The sequence below is a fragment of the Dipodomys spectabilis genome, unplaced genomic scaffold, assembly GCF_019054845.1.
Source record: "Dipodomys spectabilis isolate Male_0828 unplaced genomic scaffold, ASM1905484v1 ptg000289l, whole genome shotgun sequence".
In the NCBI taxonomy this organism is placed as follows: domain Eukaryota; kingdom Metazoa; phylum Chordata; class Mammalia; order Rodentia; family Heteromyidae; genus Dipodomys; species Dipodomys spectabilis.
This window is the reverse complement of record NW_024870966.1, coordinates 1,091,034-1,113,979: the sequence shown is the minus strand read 5'-3', so window position 1 is coordinate 1,113,979 and position 22,946 is coordinate 1,091,034. Positions and strand designations below refer to the sequence as shown.

The 22,946-nt window shown below is 47.4% G+C and overlaps 1 long non-coding RNA gene across 1 annotated transcript; it reads left to right on the top strand.

Moving 5' to 3' along the window:
* Positions 1–5,084: 5,084 nt before the first annotated feature.
* Positions 5,085–22,681, top strand: LOC122126794. The gene is made up of 3 exons (XR_006151009.1): positions 5,085–5,211; positions 16,346–16,348; positions 22,671–22,681. It is a non-coding gene; the product is annotated as an uncharacterized LOC122126794 (long non-coding RNA).
* Positions 22,682–22,946: the final 265 nt, after the last annotated feature.

Here is a 22,946-nt window from a genome sequence, read left to right as displayed (position 1 = left end):
GACACTAGGACAATGTAATAATGATGCCATTGTAAATACTGCTAGCTAAACATCCCGTTGCTATCTAAATGGTGGTAGCAAGAAACATATGTTCAAAGTCTAAGAGGTAAACTGGGTGCTGGGGGCTCACGCCTATAATCCTAGCTGCTCAGGAGGCTGAGATCTGAGGATCTTAGTTCAAAGTCAGCCTGGGCAGGAAAGTCCGTGAAATTCTCATCTTCAATAAACCACCAGAAAACTGGAAGTGGCACTGTGGATCAAGTGGTAGAGTGCTTGCCTTGAGCTGAATTGCTGAGGGACAGTGCCCAGACCCAAAGTTCAAGCCCCACTCTGACCAAAAAAAAAAAAAAAGTCTAAGAGGCTCTGGCACTCATGGTCTCTTGCCAGAGAGATCACTGATCATTTACTTAATTAAAATGGAGCTTAAGCTGAGGGGGAAAATGGAGGAGGTAAGGAATAATAGTAACACTGAAAATTTAATCAGCCATGTACATAAGTCTAAATAATAATTCAATTTATAAAAACAGCAATTAAATAGCAACCAGGAGATAGAAATCTAATATTAGATGTAACAACTTGGGAAAAAGGGTAAGATTGCAGGTGATGGTTCTCAGGCCTTGTGTTACTAAAGGGAAGGCAGTGACACTGTGTAGCTTGGAACCTCATTGGGTATTCATGCAGACTATGAATATTTAAGTGGTTCTATGACCTTAAGGAGGTCACCACTGTCCCCATTCCTAGTAAGTAAAATATGCAATTTTGAAATCACTGGAGACAAAAATCTTAAAAATGTCCTGCTTAACCTCAAAGAAAGCAGGAAAGAAGAAGCAGCAAAGTAAATAGGAAACACAAAATCAGTTCTAGAAATCTTCATGCTTCGGCTATAACACAGGTAAATAGATTGTGCTTGACATATAAAATATCAAAATTCTCAAACTGGATTAAAATCTTCAATAATGTGAATACAGCTGTGTGCAGTAACAGTGACACAGCAAAAAAACTTCCCTTGGCTGAGTGCCGGTGGCGCAAGCCTGTAATCCTAGCTACACAGGAGGCAGAGATCTGAGGATCAAGGTTTGAAGCCAGCTTGGCTAGAAAGTCTGTGTGACTTTTTTTTTTTTTTTTGGGTCGGTCATGGGGCTTGAACTCTGGGCCTGGGTGCTGTCCCTCAGCTCTTCAGCTCAAGGCGAGCGCTCTACCACTTGAGCTACAGCGCCACTTCTGGTTTTCTGGTGGTTTATTGGAGATGAGTCTCACGGTCTTTCCTGCCCGGGCTGGCTTTGAACCGCGATCCTCAGATCTCAGCCTCCTGAGTAGCTAGGATTCCAGGCGTGAGCCACCAGCGCCCGGCTGTCTGTGTGACTCTTATCTCAAAGTAACCACCAAAAAGCCAGAAGTGAAGGTGTGGCTCAACTAGTAGAGTGCCTGAGTGAGTGTATAGAGAATTATGGACATCGCTGCAGCTCTGATTATTAGGAACGAATAGCTTCCAAGGTCTCCTTGAGGAGCCTGGCTTTGCATGTCTAAATATGGAAATTTAATAACCATACTTGATGTAACCCTCTATCTCTGTCTGTAGAGAGAAAATTAGTCTTGGTGCTTGCAATTTTACAGATATTAGGGGACTGGTGCAAACAACATCGGCTCATGAGCTGGGGGCTCTGAGGTGGCAGAGGCCTCGCCCTGTTGGGCTATTGATAGGAGTGTTCAATGTGATACTTAGGCCTTCCTGTCAAATCAGACCAGAGATCTTCATGTAAGGTCTGTAAATTGTAGATACAATTGTGTGTGTGTGTGTGTGTGTGTGGTGTGTATGCGCTCCCAAGAGAGCCCCTCAGACCAGAGTCCAGTGTGGTGCTGAACTCAGCTGTCAGACTTTAGGTGAGAGAAATTCTCTGTCATATGTCCCTGAGCCTGAGTGAGGCACTAATCAATATCCTGGCTTCCAGGACTGGCTCCAGACCACAGAACCAAAGCATAGGTAAGATGAGCCACAAGAGCCGACATAGTGGCTTTCTGGTGGTTCCTAGGCAGGTTCCAGAACTGCAGCTAGGACAAAGACCTGGTCTACAATGGGAAGGGCTCCAAATAAGCCCAGGATCAAGGGGCCATTTCTGATGGCGTATGTGTGGGGTTTCCAATATCCTCTCAGTGGATTCAATAGAATCCTTTCAGGTGATTCAATAGAAGGACTCAAAGGGCTATCAAAGAGTCAGATGCTTGATGACTAGCATGTATTATAGCACAGGCCACAAGGAAAAGTAGCACATAGAAAAAGCACCTTGGATAAAGTCCAGAGGAAACCAGGTGTAAACTTGTGAGAGTCCTCTCCCAGCAGTTACACAGGATGGACCTGACTCTTCCAGCAGATGGTGACAACAGGTGAGCATCAGTCACCAGGGGCACTTGTCTATTCAAATATGTTGTTTATTTATTGAACCAAGTGTTTTGTTTTAAATTTCAGTTCTTTGTAATGTGGATGTTCATCCTTGTTAGACAAATGGTTTGTAAATATTTTCTCCATTATGTGGGTCACGTTTTCACTCTGCTGATACTGTCTGTGTGTGTGTGTGTGTGTCTGAGAGAGAGAGAAAGAGAGAGAGAGAGAGTGTGTGTGTGTTTGCCAGTCCTGGGGCTTGAATTCAGGGCCTGGACACTGTCCCTGAGTTTCTTTTGCTCAAGTTAGCATTCTACCACTTGAGCCAGAGCACCACTTCCGGCTTTTTTCTGTGTATGTGGTACCAAGGAATGGAACTCAGAGCTTCATGCATGCCAGGCAAGCACTCTACCATTAAGCCACGTTCCCAGTGATGAAGTAAAATCTTTAATTTTCATGTAATCGGATTTGTTTAGTTGTTGTTGTGTCTGTGCCTTTGGGGCCTTGTTCTAGAAGTCATTGCTAAATCCAGTTTCATGGAGCTTTTGTTTCATTTTCTTCTAAGAGTTGGTTTTTTATTTGTGTTTGTTTATTTTTGGTTGTGGTGCTTGGAGCTTTGGGGCCTGGGCACTGTCCTTGATCTTTTTTGCTCAAGCCTAGTGCTCTACCACTTGAGCCACAGCTCCACTTTGGTTTTTTGGTGGTTAATTTTTTTTTTTCTTCCTGGGGCTTGAACTCAAGGCCTAGGCACTGTCCCTGAGCTTCTTTTTACTCGAGGCTAACACTACTACTTAAGCCACAGTGGCATTTGCAGCTTTTTCTGAGTAGTTTATTGGAGATAAAGAGTCTCACAGGGCTGGGAAGGTGGCTCAGTGGTAGAGCGCTTGCCTTGCATGCTCGAGGCCCTGGGTTCGATTCCTCAGCACCACATAAGCAAAAAGAAAAAAGCCGGAAGTGGCGCTGTGGCTCAAGTGGTAGAGCGCTAGCCTTGAGCTGAAGAGCTGAGGGACAGCGCTCAGGCCCAGAGTTCAGGCCCCACGACTGGACCCAAAAAAAAAAAAAAAAAAAGAGTCTCACAGACTTTCCTGCCCTGGCTGGCTTCAAACTATGATCCTCAGATCTTGGCCTCCTGAGTAGCTAGGATTACAGGCATGAGCCATCAGTGTCTGGCTGTAAGAGTTTCTCTCCTTTCTTTTTAGTCCATCTACTTAAAAGTTTGTCAATGTTGATCTTTTCAAAGAACCCAGCTTGGTTTTACTGATTTTTTTCTTTGAAACCTTTCTTTTCTAATGTAAGCATTTATAGTTATACATTTCCTCTTTACCAGTGATTTTTTTTTTCTTTCTGCATCTCAAAAGTTCTAGTATGCTGTAATTTTATTTTTATCTATCTCTATGCATTTTCTGCATTTCCTTGTGATTTCTTCTATGGTTCATTGGTTGTTTTAAGAATCTTTTGGAAGCCGGGTGCCAGTGGCTCACCCCTGTAATCCTAGCTACTCAGGAGGCTGAGATCTGAGGATCGGGGTTCAAAGCCAGCTCGGGCAAAAAAGTCCCTGAAACTCTCATCTCCAATAAACCACCAGAAAACCAGAAGTGGCACTGTAGCTCAAGTGGTGGAGCGCTAGCCTTGAGCTGAAGGGCAGCACTCAGGCCCAGAGTTCAAGCCCCATGACCGACAAAAAGAAAAAAAAAAGATTATTTTGGTTTATTTCAACAAAGATGTGAACTTTAAAAAATACCGTACAGAGGTATTACAGTTACTGAGCAAGGTAATGAGTACATTTCTTTTTTTTTTTTTTTTTTGGGTCCGGTCATGGGGCCTGAACTCTGGGCCTGGGCGCTGTCCCTCAGCTCTTCAGCTCAAGGCTAGCGCTCTACCACTTGAGCCACAGTGCTACTTCCGGCTTTTTTCTTTTTTTGCTTATGTGGTGCTGAGGAATCGAACCCAGGACCTCTGGCATGCAAGACATGCGCTCTACCACTGAGCTACCTTCCCAGCCCAAATGAGTACATTTCTTATCAAGCATTGTTGTCTCCTCCTTTGTTTCCCCTTCCCATCCTTTCCCATCTACCAAGCCCCCCTCCCCACATTCCCTCTCAGCGTCAAAGTTCTAAAGTTTGTTTTGCGACATAACATCTTGTACATCTCATTGTTGTAATGGGTCCACCTGTATCCCTAAAGATGTGAACTTTTACAATTTTACTTATGTTACTGATTTTAACTTCATCCCCTTTAATGATAATATATATATATATATATATATAGTACAAACTATATATATATATATATATATATATGTATATATATATATATATATATATATATATATATATATATAGTTTGTACTATGTACCTAAATCTATTGTCTAACATATGTCCTATCCTGGAAAGTGTTCCATGTACATTTGAGAAAAACATGTATGCTTGTTGAAAGGAGCATTCTCTGTAGCTCTTGTTGGTGTATTGTTTGTTTGTTTGTCGTGGGGCTTGAACTCTGGGCCTGGACACTGTCCCCCAGTTCTTTAGCTCAAGGCTAGCACTCCACCACCTGAGCCACAGAGCCACTTCTGGTTTTCTGGTGGTTAATTGGAGATAAGAGTCTCATGGACTTTCCTGCCTGGGCTGGCTTTGAACCATGATTCTTAGATCTCAGCTTCCTGAGTAACTAGGATTGCAGGAGTGAGCCACCGGTGCCTGGTATACACTTATACTTCTTAACCTGTCTTCAAAAGTTACATAGAGTTACAGTAGTGTATTAAATATTATGGATAAGGGGAAAAGTCTTGTATTTTTCTGTATGTATGTGTGTGTGTATATATATATATATGTATGTATGTATGTATGTATGTATATATATTCAGTTGTAAGCATCGAGTGCCTGGCCTCAATGAACTTCTTAAATGTTATTATTATTTATGTCTTTCATCCATTTTGGGATTTGTTCAGTCATGACTTCTCCAGAGAGTGTCTGCCCCTTTGTCTCTGGCTTCTTTTGGAAGGTCTGCAGCTTATATGTTGGTCTGCTAATGGTGTCCCTTTGGTCCTTTAGGCTTTGTTTTTCTGTTTTTCAACCTTATAATTTCCACTGTGTCGTCTTCAAGTTTACTTAATCTCTCTTTTGCCTGGTCAAATCTGCTTTTGAAACACTAGCAGTTTTTTCATGTCTTTTATTATATTTTTGGTTCCAGAATTTCTTTTTGGTTCTTTATTATTATTTTTTTTCAATTTGTGTATGCAAAATTTTTTTGTTGACTTTCTGTATATCTATAGCTTTCCTTAGTTTTGGGGTATCTTTAGGAGAATTGTTTTAAATTCTTTGTCTAATAAATATTATCAGATCTTTTTCAGAGATATGGTTTCTGTTTATTTTTATTTATTTTATTTTTATTTTTATTTTGGGCTTGAACTAAAGGCCTGGGCACTGTCCCTTAGCTTCATTTGTTTAAGGCTAGCACTCTACCACTTGAGCCACACTGCCACTTCTGGCTTTTTCTGTTTATGTGGTACTGAGGAATCAAACCCAGGGCTTCATGCGTGCTAGGCAAGCACTCTCCCACTAAGCTACATTCCCAGCCTATGGTTGCTGTTTACTTATTTTCTTGAATGGGTCATACTTTGCTGTTCCTTTTTATGTTTTATGAATTCCTGGTGTTCTTCTCCCCCCCCCCCCCCCCCCAAAAAAAAAGACTGAGCCAGTGGCATTTAATTAGTAGTAACTTTGGAAATCTGATTCTCCTCTTTACTTGGGGGCTTGCTGTTATTGATTTTATTTATTGTCTTCAGTTTTTGATTGTAGGCTGCCTTGGGGACAAGAGTCAGCTTGAGGTGTAAACATGAGGTCTTCTCAGATCTTTTCTAAATGTGTACATTTTCTTGAGCATATGAAGCTTCTAAGTTTCCCCAAATATATGGTTGCTTTTGAATATTCTACTTCTTAATTTATGAGTCCCAAAAGAGAAAAGTACAGGGAGGACGCTGGCCCCTGAACTCTTCTGGTAGTCAGGCTAGCTAGAAGGGAAGGGACTTTCCGTGAGAGCCGTGCAGCCACGATGGCTGTTTGCCTTTTAGCCTGCCACTCTGGGTCAGAGCAGCCATCAGCTCTCAGAGCACAGGTACTGGAGATTCAGAGAACAGACTCCATTGTTTTCCTCACCCGGTGTCCTACCAAAGTGCAGCTCACTTCAGGAATAAGTACACAGCTGTCTGTTGTAACCACAGTGGGTTACCCAGACTTGGGCATCCCTGGAACAAGGCTGTGGCAAAGGGCAATAGACTAGGGCCAGTTTTTGGCCTGGGCTTCTGCCCCAGTGTGGAGGGATTTCCCCATGCTCAAATGGACACCTTGGGCTGGGCCTGGAACGTAGCTCATGCAGTGGGAGTTAAGAGGTTCCTGAGGCCCCTAGAGTGGTCTTAGTGGTCACCAGTCATCAAGTTACATAGGGATGCTGGCCGGAGCTCTTACCTTCTCCCCTGTGTTGGTCAGCTAGGGTGACCCCTCATCATGTGTCCAGGCTCCACCAGCAGAGCCCACCAGTGCCCCTCCTGCGTCCATCCATTTACCCCCACAATTCTGCAAACACCTGACATACTCCAAATCCTGGGCAGCTTGAAAGAAGTGCCCAGAATAGTGCAGCAGCCTCTTCTCTGGCCACCTGCTAGGTCTCCCATGAGCTATTTTTCTTCATCTTAAGCCCAACATCAGTAGCTTTTGGGGGGTGGGGTGGGAGCTTCCCCCCAGGCAGGCAGGAGTATGGAATGTGAAAGTGTAGGTGGGGAACAGCAGGTGGCCGTGCAGTGCTCTGACTGCTTTGCTTCTCCTTGGAACCATCTAGTAAGTTCTCATTCATGGTGAGCCAGGCTGCCAACGGACCCGCAGGGGCAGGCTCAATAGGGACTTGGAGCTGTGGGCGGGGGCAAGCGCCCCCTGGTGCCCATCACCCAGATCCTCAGACTATGTGGCTTCGACAAGGTGACTGGTCCTCCCTTGCCAGAGGCAGATGACGTCTTCTCTTCTCCACAAACTGTCCAGACTGAAGTGGAAGGAAGCTGGCATGCTGTGGAAATCCCGGGGCGCTGTCCTCCAGCTCTTCTGTATCCACATGAGGAAAGTTTTGCTTCAACCAATGTCGTGAAGATGTTCCCTTACGCGACTTTTCCTTCCCATGTTGTATACTTAAGCGGGAAAACCCATGAGAATTTGTGTTCAGATTGGAGAGTAGTCTCTGTGGAGTGAAAACCAATTTGCTGGGGGAAAAAAAAACCCAACAGGTAATATCTCCTAAGCTCTGGTTTCCGTAGCTGGGGACTGAGGTCATCATTTCCCCTCCTTTGCATTTAATGTTGTGGCAGGTTAAGTGCGCAGAGGAAGGGCAGGCCCATAGTAAGTCTCATTCAGTATAGGCCTTACTTTTTTTTCCTTTAAGTTGAGGGGCATGTGGTGGAAGTATTGGGGTTTGAGTTCAGGGCCTTGTACTTGCCCTCTCCCACCTGAGCCATACCGCCAGCCATTTTTTGCTTTAGTTACTTTTCAGGTAGTGTTTTGCATTTTTGTCCCAGGCTGGCTTCAGATCAGGATCTCCAGCTGTGGTCTCAGTCAGAGCTGATACCGTAGGGTTGTACATCATCACCCTCATCTTTACTGGTTGAGATGGGTGTTTCCCTCATATTTTTTCTGAGACAAAAATCCTCAGTCCTCCTGATTTCTGACACCTGTACCCTCTCGGCCTTAGACCCTCATTCCTCTTTTTTTTTTTTTTTTTGCCAGTTCTGGGGCTTGAACTCAGGGCCTAGGCACTGTTTCTGAGCTTGTTTTGCTCATGGCTAGCACTCTACCACTTGAGCCATAGTGTCACTTCTAGCTTTTTCTGTGTGTGTGGTACTGAGGAATGGAACCCAGGGCTTCACGCATGCTAGGCAAGCACTCTACACGAAGGCACCTTCCCAGCCTGCTCATCCCTCTTGTTTGGCTCCTTTGAGTGGTTTTTATGACTATCAGGCTTTCTGGTCCAGAGTGGTGGCATTGTAGGTCATTTTCATTTTTTCTGCTCTTAGAATCCAGGATGCATAACCTCACTCACAAGCACAGGCCGTTGGGAGTTTCTCATAGAGGACAGGCTGTGTCGATTTTGGATGATTCTTTGTGTGGCCATCAGTGTCCCCGTGGAAGTGCAGTGGAGGAAAGGACTGTGAGGACTCCCCCGGCCCTTCCGTGCTGGGGTGCTGTCAGCTGAGAAGCCTCAGAGGAAGACAGGAAGGGAGGACAAAGCAGGGTCCCCTCAGGAGTGGGACGGGGGCCAGGCTGCAGGTGTGGAAGGAGAGTGACTGCCACATGCCAAGAAGAAGGGCCATGGGAGCCTTTGTTCCTTGGAGGAGTAATTGCCTTTGATGAGCTGTTAATAGGAATCATTATGTGGTTATTGAGAAGGGAATGTACGAGCCCAGCTCTGCTGATAGACTCACCCGTCTCTGGTGAGAATATTGCCTTTGCCTCTGAAGATACAGAGCCAGACCCTTTTCCTCCTCAGGAGCTCTCAGGAACAAGGCTGGGCTTCCACCTCTTAGCACAGCTATGAGAGCCAAGGAGCTCCTACGGTAGTGAATGAGATGACAAGGGAGAGGAGCAAGCCAAGGGAGAGCTGGGGGAGGGAGGGGACAGGTAGAGATGGAGGTCTGGAGAGAGATGGGACAGGAAAGAGAGAAGGGAGGCGAAGAAAGAGAGGGAGAGGGAAACGTATGCGAGAGAAAAGGGGAGGGGGAGAAAAGAAAAATGAAGAGGAAAGGAGAGAGGAAAAAAAAGGATTGAGGAAGGTAGGAGAGGAGAGGAAGAAGGAGGAGGTACGTGGAAATATAACTGGCTCTCAGGATCAATTCTAGGGCACAACCCAAAGAAGCACCTCATTCATAATGCTGGTTCTCAGGCCTATGCAGTCCTCCTGATTTAAATGTAGATTTAACAACACCCCTGAGTAATTACTGCTCTGCAGGGTTAAGTATGATAAGTGCTGGTTTGGTGCTCACCAAATCTAACAGTTGGGGCTTAGAGCAGGGCCTTCAGACCCCTCATGGTGATCTGCAGGTCTCTCCTGGATTTGCTCCGGTCCCAAGTCCCAGTTCTTCCCAAAGCCAGGGCCCCCTATACTTTGTCTAGCAGGGTGGCTATGTGCTATCAGTTGGAGGAGGCCAGGGGGCTTGTGGGAGGATGAATGAGAGCCAGGGGGACTGCTAAAGGCCTTGTTCATCTCTACTTTTCACAGAGTAATGCTGGCCAGAACAGTGACCTGCACTGGGTCTCAGAGGTCCAGCGAGTTAGACTAGGACCTGCTGACCCCTAGTCCTGTAGGCAAAGCCTAAAGTATCTGGAAATGCCAACCGTCTTAGCTGTGGAACCTCGCAAGTAGCTAGGATGTTGTATGTGGTTTGGCAATACCATTTTAGGGGAGGACCCTTGGGTGTGCAGTTGGTTACAAGGTTGACACAATATTGTACTTAGGAATCCATTCCTAAATATTCGCTCACACTCTATTCCTCAAGGTCTGAAAAACTAGAGTGCTCTCTGGCTGGAAGAGGAACTTGTTAGAGGATATTTTCCAGTTCCAGATTCTTCAGGAGGGAGAAGAGTCAGGCTTGGACATTGCAGTCAGGGTAGGGCTGGAAGTCAGGGATGCCCATCCCTCCACTCCTGCTGTCCTCTCAACCTTTTCCTGAAAATGCCTATTGACATCGGCTGCTTTAACTGTTTCTTTTCTACAAATGAAGGAGCCTCACATGCTTGAAATCTGTTGGTGGAGGTCATGTCACCTGTTCACACTCCAGCGGTGAAGGAGGCAGGGAAAGCTCTTGATTCATCTGGACCAGGTGCTCTCTAGGTCTGCTGCTCAAAGGTCATCCTGGGGGCTCCCTTCCACGTCTTCCTAGAGATTTTCCCTGGCTTCTTGCCTGTGCTGGACCTATTTCCTGGATTTCCCTTACCCTTGGTGGAATATGTTCAATGACTTTTGGAGGAGGGGTATAACAGAGAGAACATTTTTGATTTTTTAAGTCCCCAAATGCCCTATTCTTTTATAATTAATAATTGGTGGTGTGGCAGTTACCTAGGTACAGGGTTCTGAGTGGAAATTAAAACAATCTAAAATTTTAGATTGTTTGATCACCTCTCTAGCTTTGTACTGGGGAGAAATTCAATGACTCGATCATCTATTGCCTTCATGTAGGTCAGCTTCCTTTGACAGCGCTGGTATACTGCAAACCTTTTAATCTGGACACTCAAGGCCTTCATCGTTAATTAACTTCTTTGATGTTTTATCCTGTTTCCTGTTTTTCTTGTCTTTCTGAGATGTCTGTTTTTTTGGTGGTAGACTTCTGGATGCCATCATCTTATTTTCTCTCCTAGTTTGCTTTCTTTACCTTTATCTTTTTGAGTGCATGTGATTTTTTTTTGGGGGGGGGGGGAAGATCTTGCCATATAGCCCAAGCCAGCCTTGAATTTGTGATTCTGTGGCTAGGATGAAGGTGTAAGCCGCCATGACCGGCTGATTTACTCTTCTTTAACTTCCAAACTTTCCATTGAGTTTGTTATTCCTGCTATCTTTTTTTTTTTTTGGTCGGCTGTGGGGCTTGAACTCTGGGCCTGGGCGCCGTCCCTCAGCTCTTCAGCTCAAGGCGAGCGCTCTACCACTTGAGCTACAGCGCCACTTCCAGTTTTCTGGTGGTTTTATTGGAGATAGGAGTCTCACGGTCTCTCCTGCCTGGGCTGGCTTTGAACCGCGATCCTCAGATCTCAGCCTCCTGAGTAGCTAGGATTACAGGCGTGAGCCACCAGCGCCCGGCTATTCCTGCTATCTTAAGGTTATTGGTTCTTTAGCTGTTTCTCTTGTTCTGATTTCATGGATCAATATAGTTTCTAATCTCTTTACAAACCTCAGATGATCTAACTGAGATATTAATGATATCTCCCCTCACCCAAAGATTTCCTCTTCTTGCATAGTTTGTTTCCTCCAAGTTGATTATTTTGGTCTGTCACATGAACAGTTTTTCTTAGGTGTCTGGACACCTTGCTCGCTCAATTAAAAAAAATGATTGTAATGTACAGAGGGGTTACAGTTACATAGGTAAGGTCCAAGTACATTTCTTTTTGAACAGTGTTATCCCCTCCCTCGTTTTCACCCATTTGCTTGCTCAATCTTATTTAAACATATTAGAAAGCTGTTGAGAGCTGGTGGCTCATGCCAGTAATTCTAAGATACTCAGGAGGCTGCGATCTGAGGATCATGGTTTGAAGCCAGCCCGGGCAGGAAAGTTCACAAGACTTTTATCTCTAAATAACCACCAATAAGCCAGAAGTGGAGTTGTGGCTCAAGTGGTAGAGAGCTAGCCTTGAGCCCAGCCTTTAAGTTCAAGCCCCAGGACTGGCATAAAACAAAAGTATCTAAGAGGATGATTGGAGGCTCAGTGCATAAATGAGGCTGTCCACTGCATGCTTCACTTGAATGCAGGGCTTTCCAAACTTTCTGCACACTGAAATCATCTGGGAGGTTTTTATTTAAAACTAGGATGTCTCAGAATCTCTGGAGTTGGGGCTTTGGGGCTGGTGGTTTGAAAAGTAACCCAGGTGGTTCTAATTGGAGAGTGGAGCGCTCAGGTCTGGGATAATTCAGTTCAGCTGTGTTGAGAAACAATCATAATAGTAAAAACATAAGTAGATTCTGGAAACTTGTAATCAGATGTGTCAAATACAGTGTTCTATTTCTCTTCCTTTGAATGAGAAACACTGGGGGGTAATACAAGTTTGTATATAGAGTTGTGTTCTCTCTTGACAGGAGTTAATTCTAAACGAAGTATTTCTTGAGGGAAGAATGGAGACAACTTTTTGTTCTGATGATCATTCATTCTTAGAGGACACAAGACAAACCTGTTTGTGCCCTTAGCTCTGTTCTCTGGTAATTGGTCAGGTTGTCCTGTGAAGAATTTTCCAACCTCTGGATTTTGTTTTTGTCAAATTTATGAAATCTCAGTGGGAAAGGAGAATGCATATCTTGATATACAATATTTAGGTTTTAATTAATTTCCTATGTTGGGTACAGTTCCTCTGTCCCCACAGAAAGGGAAATACTCAGTGTCCTCCCAGCCGAGAATCTGACTTTTTGTAGAGGACCAGTGTCCAAATCTTCCACTGAGGCAGGAAGGGTGAGTAGCCAACTGTGCACAATGGCAGATGTCATCGGGTCTGAATTAGAGTGCTTCTGTGATTTAAACCCCACTTTCACCCCTCACACTAGGCGGTTCCTTGTGTGCAGTCCCTCCATTTTGGGATGGAGGTTGGGCCTCAACTTTCTCACTCAACATTTGTGGCTCATCAATTACCACCTTCCAAAGTCTTGTTCCTATGTGTTAATTTCTTTGAAGGGTCCCTTTTTGGCCTGGTTGAGTGGAGCTCAGTGGTAGAGAGCATGTACAAGGCCCTGGATTCAGTTTCAAGCACCTAAAAGCAATAAGAAGAGAAAAAAAATCCCTTTATAATTAAAAAAATTAAAAAAAATTGTGTGTGTGTGTGTGTGTGTGTGTGTGTGTGTGTGCGTGCGTGCGCGCGTGCCAGTACTGGGGCACAACCAATAAAAATTAAAGAAAAAGTACTCTAAGGCTTCACACTTTTTTTTTTTTTGGTGGGTTGGGGGGCTTGGGTGCTGTCCCTCAGCTCTTCAGCTCAAGGCGAGCACTCTACCGTTTGAGCCACAGCACCACTTCCGGTTTTCTAGTGGTTTATTGGAGATAAGAGTCTCATGGGCTTTTGTGCCCGAGTTGTCTTTGAACAGGTCTCAGCTTCCTGAGTGGCTAGGATGACAGGTATGAGCCACTGGCACCCAGCTCCTTTATGATTTTATGGGCTTTGTAGAGGAGTCACAAGGGAGCGTGCTCAGCCCAGCGATTTTTTGTAGGTGGTGCCCACATTGCTATAGGAAGGGCTGTATGTGACTTTGTATGGACATGTGACTTCAATTTTAGGCCAGGGCTTACTTAGCCATTTTAACCGTTCATTCTTCAGGTGTGATTTATAGTCCACCCCAATCACTGGTTCGTTGTGAACTAAACGAAACAGTCTTTTGGAACCTTCCAGGCAGTGAGCTGAGAGAGTGTTGATGGGACAAGGTCACTCGTTTGAGAGCACCATGCTCCTCCGTCAGCTCGGAAGGAGACGAAGATCTCCCAGATGCCGCTGAGTGGTGAGCTGGGGCAAATGCTCTCACTACATGTGGGTTCCATTGCCAGTGGTTGCTGGACTGCTTTATGGACAGTCTTTCTAGGGGAGAGCTACACTTACATATTTGATTCCCTTTGGCCTAAACATTGTGTCTCCTGTGGTCCAATGCCAAACTTTTAAATTTGAACTCTGAGTCATGGGTTGAGAAATGCATTGGGTGGAAATAAAAGTTTGTCATGTCCAGGGAGGTCCTGAGGGATATGCGTGGTTCTGCTTTTGACCAAGGAGTTCAAGTGGGACTCGGGTGGGGGAGGGGCCAGGGTTTGGGAGGCAGGAGGGGCATCTATGGCCAGGCTCAGGCCCCTGTTACTTGAATGAGACCCCAGACAGCAGGTGGGGAGGGAGACACCGGAAATCCGGACTCTTGGTTGATGGGCAGGGGGCCAAGTCAGTGAACTTTTGATGAACCATTTCCAAGTTACATCCTCCCTAAGGAAGAGGCCGTGTTCCAAGACAGGCCCCGTCTAGTTACGAACTCTGCGAGTGAAGAACCCCCTCTTCCATGGCTAGCTTTCTCTGTAAAAAGACAGACAGCTAACATTTTAGGCTCAAGGGCCTTCAGGACTCTGCCTCATTTTCTTTTTCTCCCTCCATGTTTTCTTTTTGTTTCCCACACCTCTGAAGTGCAAAGCTACTCTTTGCTTGCTCACCATACCCAGAGAGGCTGCGGGCTGCCTTGCCTGGCCGATTACTCCTAGGAATCCTTATCATCTGAATCATTATCTTATTTTGTTTAGTGTTGGCTTCTCTGCCACGATGTGAACATCTCAAGGGACAAGATCTTGACTGTGTTTGTCTCTGAGGCCTAGGATGGTCTTGGTTGGTGGGGGAGGGGCCCTCTGTTACTGGCAGAGGAATGGACAAACTGATCAGTTACAAGCTCATCTGTGGTGACTCATCTCTGAAATGGGCTTTCTCCTATTCCCCAAACCCCAGAAAAAAACCCAAACTGTGCTTTCTGGGAATCTCATCTGCAGAACAATGAGGGAACTTGATCTGCCTGACTTGATCTTGTCCTGTGTGGTATCTTGAGCAGCTTGGAGGTAAAGCAAAAGGTGCAGCTGGGTATGGTGGCTCAAGCCTGTCATCCTAGAGACTTAGGAAGTGGAGAGTGGGAGAATCAGTTTGAGGCCAGCCAGGGCAGAAAGGTTGGAGAGACCCCATCTCAATCAGTGGTTGGGTATTCCAGCTATGGAGGAAGCTCAATGGCTAGGTGCAGGGGCAGTCATCATACAGCATGAAGAAGCACTAGTAGGAGGATTGCAGCCCAGGCTGGCCTGGACATAAAAGTGAGACCTTGCGTTGGAAAGAATCAAGGCCAAAAGGGGCTGGAAACATGGCTTAAGTGGTAGAGTGCCTGCCTAGCGAGCATGAGGCCTTGAGACCAATTTCCAGACATACAGACAGTCAGACAGTCAGACAGACAGACAGACAGACAGACACACACACACACACACACACACACACACACACACACACACGCGGCTCAGGCACTGGGTCTGGCTCTCCCTTCTCCCCCTGCACCCTCCCCAGCTCATACCATCCTTTCTGGACTCAAGGATTGCCTTGTAACATGAGTCTGACTCTTGCTTCTTTTTTTTTTTTGGTCCGGTCGTGGGGCCTGAACTCTGGGCCTGGGTGCTGTCCCTCAGCTCTTCAGCTCAAGGCTAGCACTCTACCACTTGAGCCACAGCGCCACTTCCGGCTTTTTTTTAATGCTTATGTGGTGCTGAGGAATTGAACCCAGGGCCTCATGCATGCAAGGCAAGCGCTCTACCACTGAGCCACCTTCCCAGCCCCTGACTCTTGCTTCTCTCTTACTAGTTGACTGGCTCAGGAAGCATGATCGTGAATGTGGTTATACACATAGGCACTGGCTGCTCAGTACCAGGGCCGCTCTACCCACTCTGTAGCCTTGGCCCAGCCAGCCACTCCACCTGCGCTTAGCCAGACAAACCTCTCAGCTTCCCACTGCTGCTGCTGTACCTTCTTTTATTTATGCTGTTTCCTTCAGCTGGTATGTTTTCCTAAAACAGCTTTTTTTTTTTTGCAAACTCCTACATACCCTTCAAGACCCAACTCAACTGCTGCCAGCTTCTTTGTCCCCCACACATACTGAATCGCTTCCCTATCTGCATTCCCAATACACAGCTCTGGTTCTGTTGCCATCAACTTGAACTCATCTTTCTGGCCTTGGTCCTTAATGTCTGGCCCCTAAAGGCACTACTACTCCCTAAAGGTTTGCAGAATTAACTCTCAAGAATGCTGTTCATGCAGCAGATTTTGGGCAGCTGGAGGCTGGGCTCGAGCTGATGTTTTTTCCACTGGTTGTGACACTTGGCTTCATCACGGTCACCAGTGGGCATCTTTTTGGTGAGCCTTATGCACTTTGAGGGAGTTGGATAGCAAAACCAGGCAGCTGGGTCCTTTAACTGGCACCTGTCCTAGTGGTGCCTCAGGCCCACTGTGGCCATCTGGAGGAGGTGGAGCTGCAAGGCTGAGGGTAGGGACATGGGCTCAGTCCACTTTGGGTGGTAGGGAGACAGGTCTCAATGTCTGGACATCCATCTGTGTGGCAAAATGCTCGTTGGGTGAGTGAGTTGGCTCCCCTCTCTGGTTCCCTCTTTTTTCCATGGAAGTTCTCCCCCTCTCCTCCAAGATTCCTGCTGAGGTCCCTTTTCCAGAGCCATCTTGCCTGTGGTTCCCCAGAGAAAGTGTCTGCCATCAGCATGGACCCTCTTTCCCCTGGTGAGAACACCACTGACACTTTATATGCCCCTCCTATGCCAGTTCTCTTCCAGCTCCAACTTGGAGCCATTTCTGCAGCCTCCAGGCTCCAAAATACGTGCCACAGTCCTGGCGCCTCTCAACAACGGCAGTGCCCCGGACAGACTGGCCGGAGTTGGGTGGCAGGCACAGTGCTGGCCTGCACCTGGTCCATTGCTGCTAAGCATTTGCAACAGCCTCAGCTCCCCATTCCCTCGTGAGGCTCAGATGGTGACATGACCAGCTGTGGGGGAGCGCCACAGCCCACGTCTGAGGTCACCTGTAGACCATTCCTACACATACTGGTGACTTTCTGTGCTGGCCCGTGCCCTGCGCTGACCTGAAGTGCCAGGAAACAGTAACATCTAGAACATGCTCCAAATTCCCAACCAGTGAGGACAGAGGTTTGGTAGACAAACGCCACAGTTTCATAGCCTCGGTGAGTTAATTGGGGTGTTCTCACTAGTGTGTAGGGACTCTCTGGAGGGCTGAGCTACTCGTAGTGAGAAACACTCATGCACATACTGTTGTTGGCTCTCTTCCCTCCCTGCCACTCTTCTTTCCCCTCACCTACATTCCCTGGATTTGAGAGAAACTACCCACACCCAAGACATTGCAATCACCATTCAATTTTGGAGGAACTTAGAATAAGACCCTTGTCCATGTACCCCCATCTGCTACCTGGTCAAACTGAGGTTTGGTTATGTCAGCTGGTTGCTGGGCCTGGGGAAGTTTGTGGGTCTGCATCAGAGGCTCCTGGGCTGAGTGTGTTCACAGCCTCTGCACCTGGCTTCAGCATGATCTCTGTGACCTTGGCCCAAATGTGCTTGCTTTCTAGGATGTGGGAAGACAAAGTATTCTTGCCTCTGGGCAGGCTGTTAGCTGGAGGGAGAAAGAAGAGTTTGGATGTAGAGGAGGAAGAATGTTGTAGTTCAAATATGAAATGTCCCTCAGCCTCATATGTTGAGCTGGTGGTCTCCAGTGGGTGGCACTATTTGGGGAAGTTCTGGAAATTTTATGAGATGAGGCCTAGCTGGAGGAAGCAGGTTATTGGGGCATGACCTTGGGGTTTGGATCTTATTTTAGTGCCCCACCCATTTCCTGTCCACCATCAGGTGAGCAGCCTATGCCACACACTTCTTCCACCATGATGTGCTCACCCAGGGGATGCTGAGCCAAGGCTGTGGACTGAAACCATGATTCAGAATAAATCCTTCTTCCCTTAATGTTGTCCAGCTCAGGTATGTTGTCACAGCAATGGGAAGTGTGGCTAACATAAGAAGGGTGGAGGGCGCGTTCCCGGCCTTGTCTCTAGTGATTCATGTGTTTCTCCTTTTCCCCTCAGGTGCCTAGCTACTGCCTTCAGGAGCCATAAACTTGGGCAGGGAAAAGTGTGGCTAGCTGAACTTGCTTAGCGGGCTCTGTGTGGACCTGGAGGGTTGCAGATGCCCTGGTCCGGGCCCTGAAGGGCAGAAAGTAGCTTGGCAAGCCAGGCAGCGTTTCCTGGAAAAATTGCCACCATTTGAAGCCCAGGACGTGTGAGTTCTACATTGAGAATGACAGACTTTGAGTGTTTGTGACAGCTCAAGACAGAGGCTGGAGTGGCCCCGGGGATCCCTGGATTAGATGGAGGCTGGAGTGGCCCCGGGGATCCCTGGAGAAGGAGGAGGATCATTTAGAATCTGCAGGAAACAAAGGGGACACCCAAGTTGGGGACCTGGAGAGAATTCAGGGACTGTTTACAGGGGAGAGGAAAAGAAACCCACCTGAAGCGGGCAGGACCTCAGCACTAGCAGCAGAGAGCAGAGGGTAGACCACTCCTAGCTGGGAAGGGCCCAGATCTGCTGGCAGAAGGCAAGGAGCTGGTCCTTGCTGATCTGTATGTTGTCGAGGGGCAAGCAGATTCTCCTCCTGTCCCTTCCACCCCCATAAACCTCTTCCTAGAATTTCCATTAGAGAAGCCCATCAGGGAGCTGAGGCCATGGGTTAGGCCAGCCCTGGGACACAGAGCTAGGTAGAGAAGGATGTGGAAGCCATGGGAGACATAGCCCCCAGGGCTTTGGGTGTCTGGCTGAATTTGTATCTGGCAATGGTGGGATACAGAGGCAGCAGACTGATTTTTTGTTTTGTTTTGTTTTTTCAGTTGTGGAATTTGAACTCTGGGCCTGGGCACTGTCCCTCAGCTCTTCAGCTCAAGGCAAGCTCTCAACCACTTGAGCCACAGTGCCGCTTCCGGTTTTCTGAGAGGTTTATTGGAGATAAGAGTCTCCTAGGCTTTCCTTCCCTGGGGCTGGCTTTGAGCTGTGATCTTCAGATCTCAGCCTCCTGAGTAGCTAGAACTACAGGCGTGAGCCACCGGCGCCCCAGTGGGCAGCCTGTTTTTTACAATGGCACTGTTAACAACAACAGAAATGTGCCAGTCCTGGTTCTAAGTGTGCAGCTGTAATTTAGACCGGCCTCCTTCCCCTCTGTTCTTCTGTTCTCGGCTGAAAGCAGCCTGCATGTGGAGCCATGTCTCCCTCCACTTGCTCTTTAGCTTGTGTTTCACCCACCTTGAAAGAGCCATTTCCCAGGACTGCCGCTGATGGACACTTCTGCTGCTGGGAAGACAGAGAGGTGAAGTCTTCTCAAGTGGCATTCTGAATACCTGTGTCCTCACTTGAAAGGGGGATGTGAAGGGCTCCCATGCACTTACTGCCACAGCCCCTAAAATGCTGGATGCTCACTCACACTGCAGTTAAAACCCTTTGACATGCACAAAACCCACCCACTCCTCCTAAGTGAGGTGATGGACACAGCTGATCTGCTTTTGTCATTTCCAACTGAACTCACCATGCCAAGATCCGAGGGCATGTCCACATCCATCTACTGGGTGGGGGGCCTGAAGATGGATGCATTTAGAATAGTCTGTGAGTTCTCCAAGACCTGAAAGATGATTTTTTTTTTTTTTTTGCCAGTCCTAGGGCTTGAACTCAGGGCCTGGGCACTGTCCCTAAGCTTCATTTGCTCAAGGCTAGCACTCTAACCTCTGAGCCACAGCACCACTTCCAGCTTTTTCTGTTTATCTGGTACTGAGGAATCAAATCTAGGGCTTTATGCATGCTAGGCAAGCACTCTATCACTAGGCCACATTCCCAGCCCCTGAAAGGTGATTTTAACCAGGAAGCTGGGTCTCAGGCTCTAAAGATTAGTTCTTTATCCCCACTCGCAGCCCATGGCCCACCTGGAAGCTCTGTCTTGCAGATGGCCCCATCGCCAGGCCCCCATCTGAGCTGCGTATTCCCTTCTGGCCGGGGAGTGGAAATGAAGCCCTGCACGGGATAAGCCTTTCCGGCTTGACTTGGGAAATGAGGAGTGGTTCAGCTGGTGGCCTAAGCCACTGCCTCACAAGCTGGGTGGGGTCGGGGCAGTCTCCTGGGACGCACAGAGCTGCCTCTAAGCCAGAACTCAGGAAGGTGAAAGGTAGAGAGCTTGTGTGTGTGGTCCGGAGCCATGCTTATGCAGAAAGCTTGTCCAGAAAGGTGGAGCTACACAGCAGAAGTTATCTTCAAGGGCCACAGCATTCCTGAGCAGAAGCCGTCAGCGCCCAGCTTCTGATCTCACCACTCAGGACTGGACTCACATCCTGGCTCTGATTTCTTGGAAACATGACCACCCCCCTCTTTCTCTGTGTCTTTGTCTCTCCCTCTCTTTCCTTCCCTCTCTCCCTCCCTCTCTCCTCCCCCCCTCTCTCCCCCTCTCCCTCTATCTTTCTCCATCTCTCTCTCTCTTTCTCTTTTCCTCCTTCAGGTTTCTCATCAGCAACACAGTGAGTCTATCCACACCCTGAGGTCCCTGCTGGCTCTGTGAGCCCCGCCTCAATGTACCCTGGAGTCCCCTGACCAACATCAGAAGCCACAGCCAAGAGCACAGAGGCTTCCAAGCTCTTTCCAAACACCCTGTGCCTGTCCAGTATGGCCTCCAAAGTGCTTAGTGTGGTCACAGTAAGCACTTGTTCCCAGGAGGATGCATGGGGGTGAGGATTTTTATCTGAGGTTCCTAAGTTAAGTCCAGTGTCTCTACCAGGAAGCCTCATGCACATCCCATGTCTGCATACCCCTGCCTGAGCCCTCTCCTTGGAGGGACAAAGCAAGTATCTGATGGCAGCTCAGTTGCTTTTTGTTTGGTCAGTCATGGGGTTTGAACTCAGGATCTGCGCGTTGTTCCTGAGCTCTTTTGCTCAAGGCTAGTACTCTACCACTTTGAGTCACAGCACCACTTCCAGTTTTTGAGTAGTTAATTGAAGACAAGAGTCTCATGGGGAATTTTCTGCCTGGGCTGGCTTCGAACATGATTCTTAGGTCCCAGCCTCCTGAGTAGCTAGGATTACAGGTGTGAGCCACTGGCACTGGGCTTCACTCCTCAGTTTTTGGTACTAGCCAGAAGATCACAAAGTGAGTGAGTAAAAACAACATAAAGGCATTACCTTACAGATATACAGGTCAGAAGTCGGAGCCAGCATTCTCTGGGTCAAAACCAAGACATTGGCAGGACAGGCTCTTTTTGGTGGTCCTCAGGAGAATTGCTTCTGAGTCTTTTCTGGCTTCTAGAGGCTGCGTGCATCTTTGGTTGCTGGCCTCTTTCTCCTTCATCTTCAAAGGTGATAGGTGAATCATTCTCCAGCTCCGCATCTCTCCTGCTGCTTCTTTATTTGCCTCTTCTTCAATCTGCTCTTCTTTTCTATTTTTAAAAAACATTGTAAGCACTGCTGGGGATTGAACCTAGGGCTATGAACATGCTAGGTGAGTTCCCTCAGCAGCCCTCCTCTTCCACTTTTAGGGACTCTTGGAATTAGATTGGGCCTGATATGGTTTGGATATAGTCTGTCTTCTCCCAAACTCATATTTAACTTGATGATCACTGTGGTGACGTTTTGCATATGGAGCGTGTAAGAGGAGATGGGGTAGTTAAGAGAGATGCATGCCTTGCCATGTGACTTCTGGTTCCTGTGGAGCTGGGTGAGTGCCCATGAGAGCGCGTGGGTGGTGAGGTGATCCTGCCTTTGTGTTTGCACTTCTGCACATGCAGCTTGCCCTTCTGCCTCCTGCCTTGAGTGGGAGTCCCCTGCCCTCCCAGGCAGCACGGAAGATCCATACACTTGGATTTCCAGCTTCCACAACCATGAGCCCAAATAAACCTCTATTCTTTATCAGTCACCCAGTGTTCAGGATTCTGTTAGAGGAACAACAAATGGGCCAAGATGGGGCCCAAGATGAAGATAATCTCAAGGACCTTTCCTTACCCACATCTGAAAGCCCCTGGCTATCAGAGGTGCCACATCCACAGGCTCCTAGCATTAGGGCAAGGACGCCTGTGAGGGCCGTTATTTTGACTCCTATACTACCCCACTCTGAGGCCTGAGTAGGAGCTGTGGCACAACTCAAGTTGCTGAGGCACCTCTTCTCTGAAGCCCTTCTGATTGCACCACCCAAAGGTGGCTTCTTTGCACTTCTGTGACCATTTGCACCCTTTGTCATGTTGTGTGGCACTGCTCATGGCTTAGGTCTCCCTGCCTCACTGAGAATACATAGGTGAGAACGTAGAGGCTCGAGAGGTGCCATGGCTGCTTGGGCTCCTAGGGAAGCCACAGTAAATTCTAACTCAGGCCTTCCAGCCTCCCTCCCCAACTTGCTCAGTCAGCCTTTATTCCACAGACTGCCTGTGGTGGGATTGAGTTAGTTAGCTTACCATCATGGTGACAAAAATCCCTGAGACACTCAGTTTAAATGGAGGAAAGGAGTGTTGTGGCTCATGGCTTCAGAGGTTTCAATCCATGGCTGTTTGGCTCTATCTCTTTGAGCCTGTGGCAAGGCAGAATATGGTGGGGGAGTACATGGTAGAGCAAACCTGTTTGTGTCATGGTGACTTGGAAGGGGAGAGTGACAGAGAGACAGAGACAGAGAGAAACATACACAGAATAGTACCAGTGTTCTAATATCCCCTTCGAGGGCCTGTCTCCAATGATCTAACTTGCTCTACCTTCTAAAGGTCCCACTACTTCTCAGCAGTCCCATTAGCTGGGAGTCAAGCCTTCAACCCTCTCACTTCTTGGTGAGAATTCAAGATCCAGACCACAACAGGGTGAATTATGCCCCTCACCCCACCTAGGTTCAGAGGTTGAGTCTTAACTGCCAGTACCCAAGAATGTGACACAACTGGAAAATAGGGTTGATGCACATGTAGTTGACTGAAAGTCATTCTGGAGCAGGATAGAGATTACAGAGATTACAGAATTATGGACTGAGACTTGCATATGGGAGAAGTTCACATGGAAATACAGGCAGGAATTGGGTGATGCTTCTACAAGCCAAGGAAGGAACAGCACAGATGGCTAGCAGCTGCCAGCAGTCAGGAGAGGGGCCCTAGAAGTTTCTCCTTTGCAGTCCTCAGGAGAGCCAAGCTTACTGACACTTTGTCTTAAGGCTTTGGTCCCGAGACAATAAATTCCTGTTTCTTTACCCACCTGGTTATAGTACTTAGTTGCTTTACCATGAGCCAGAGGCCAGA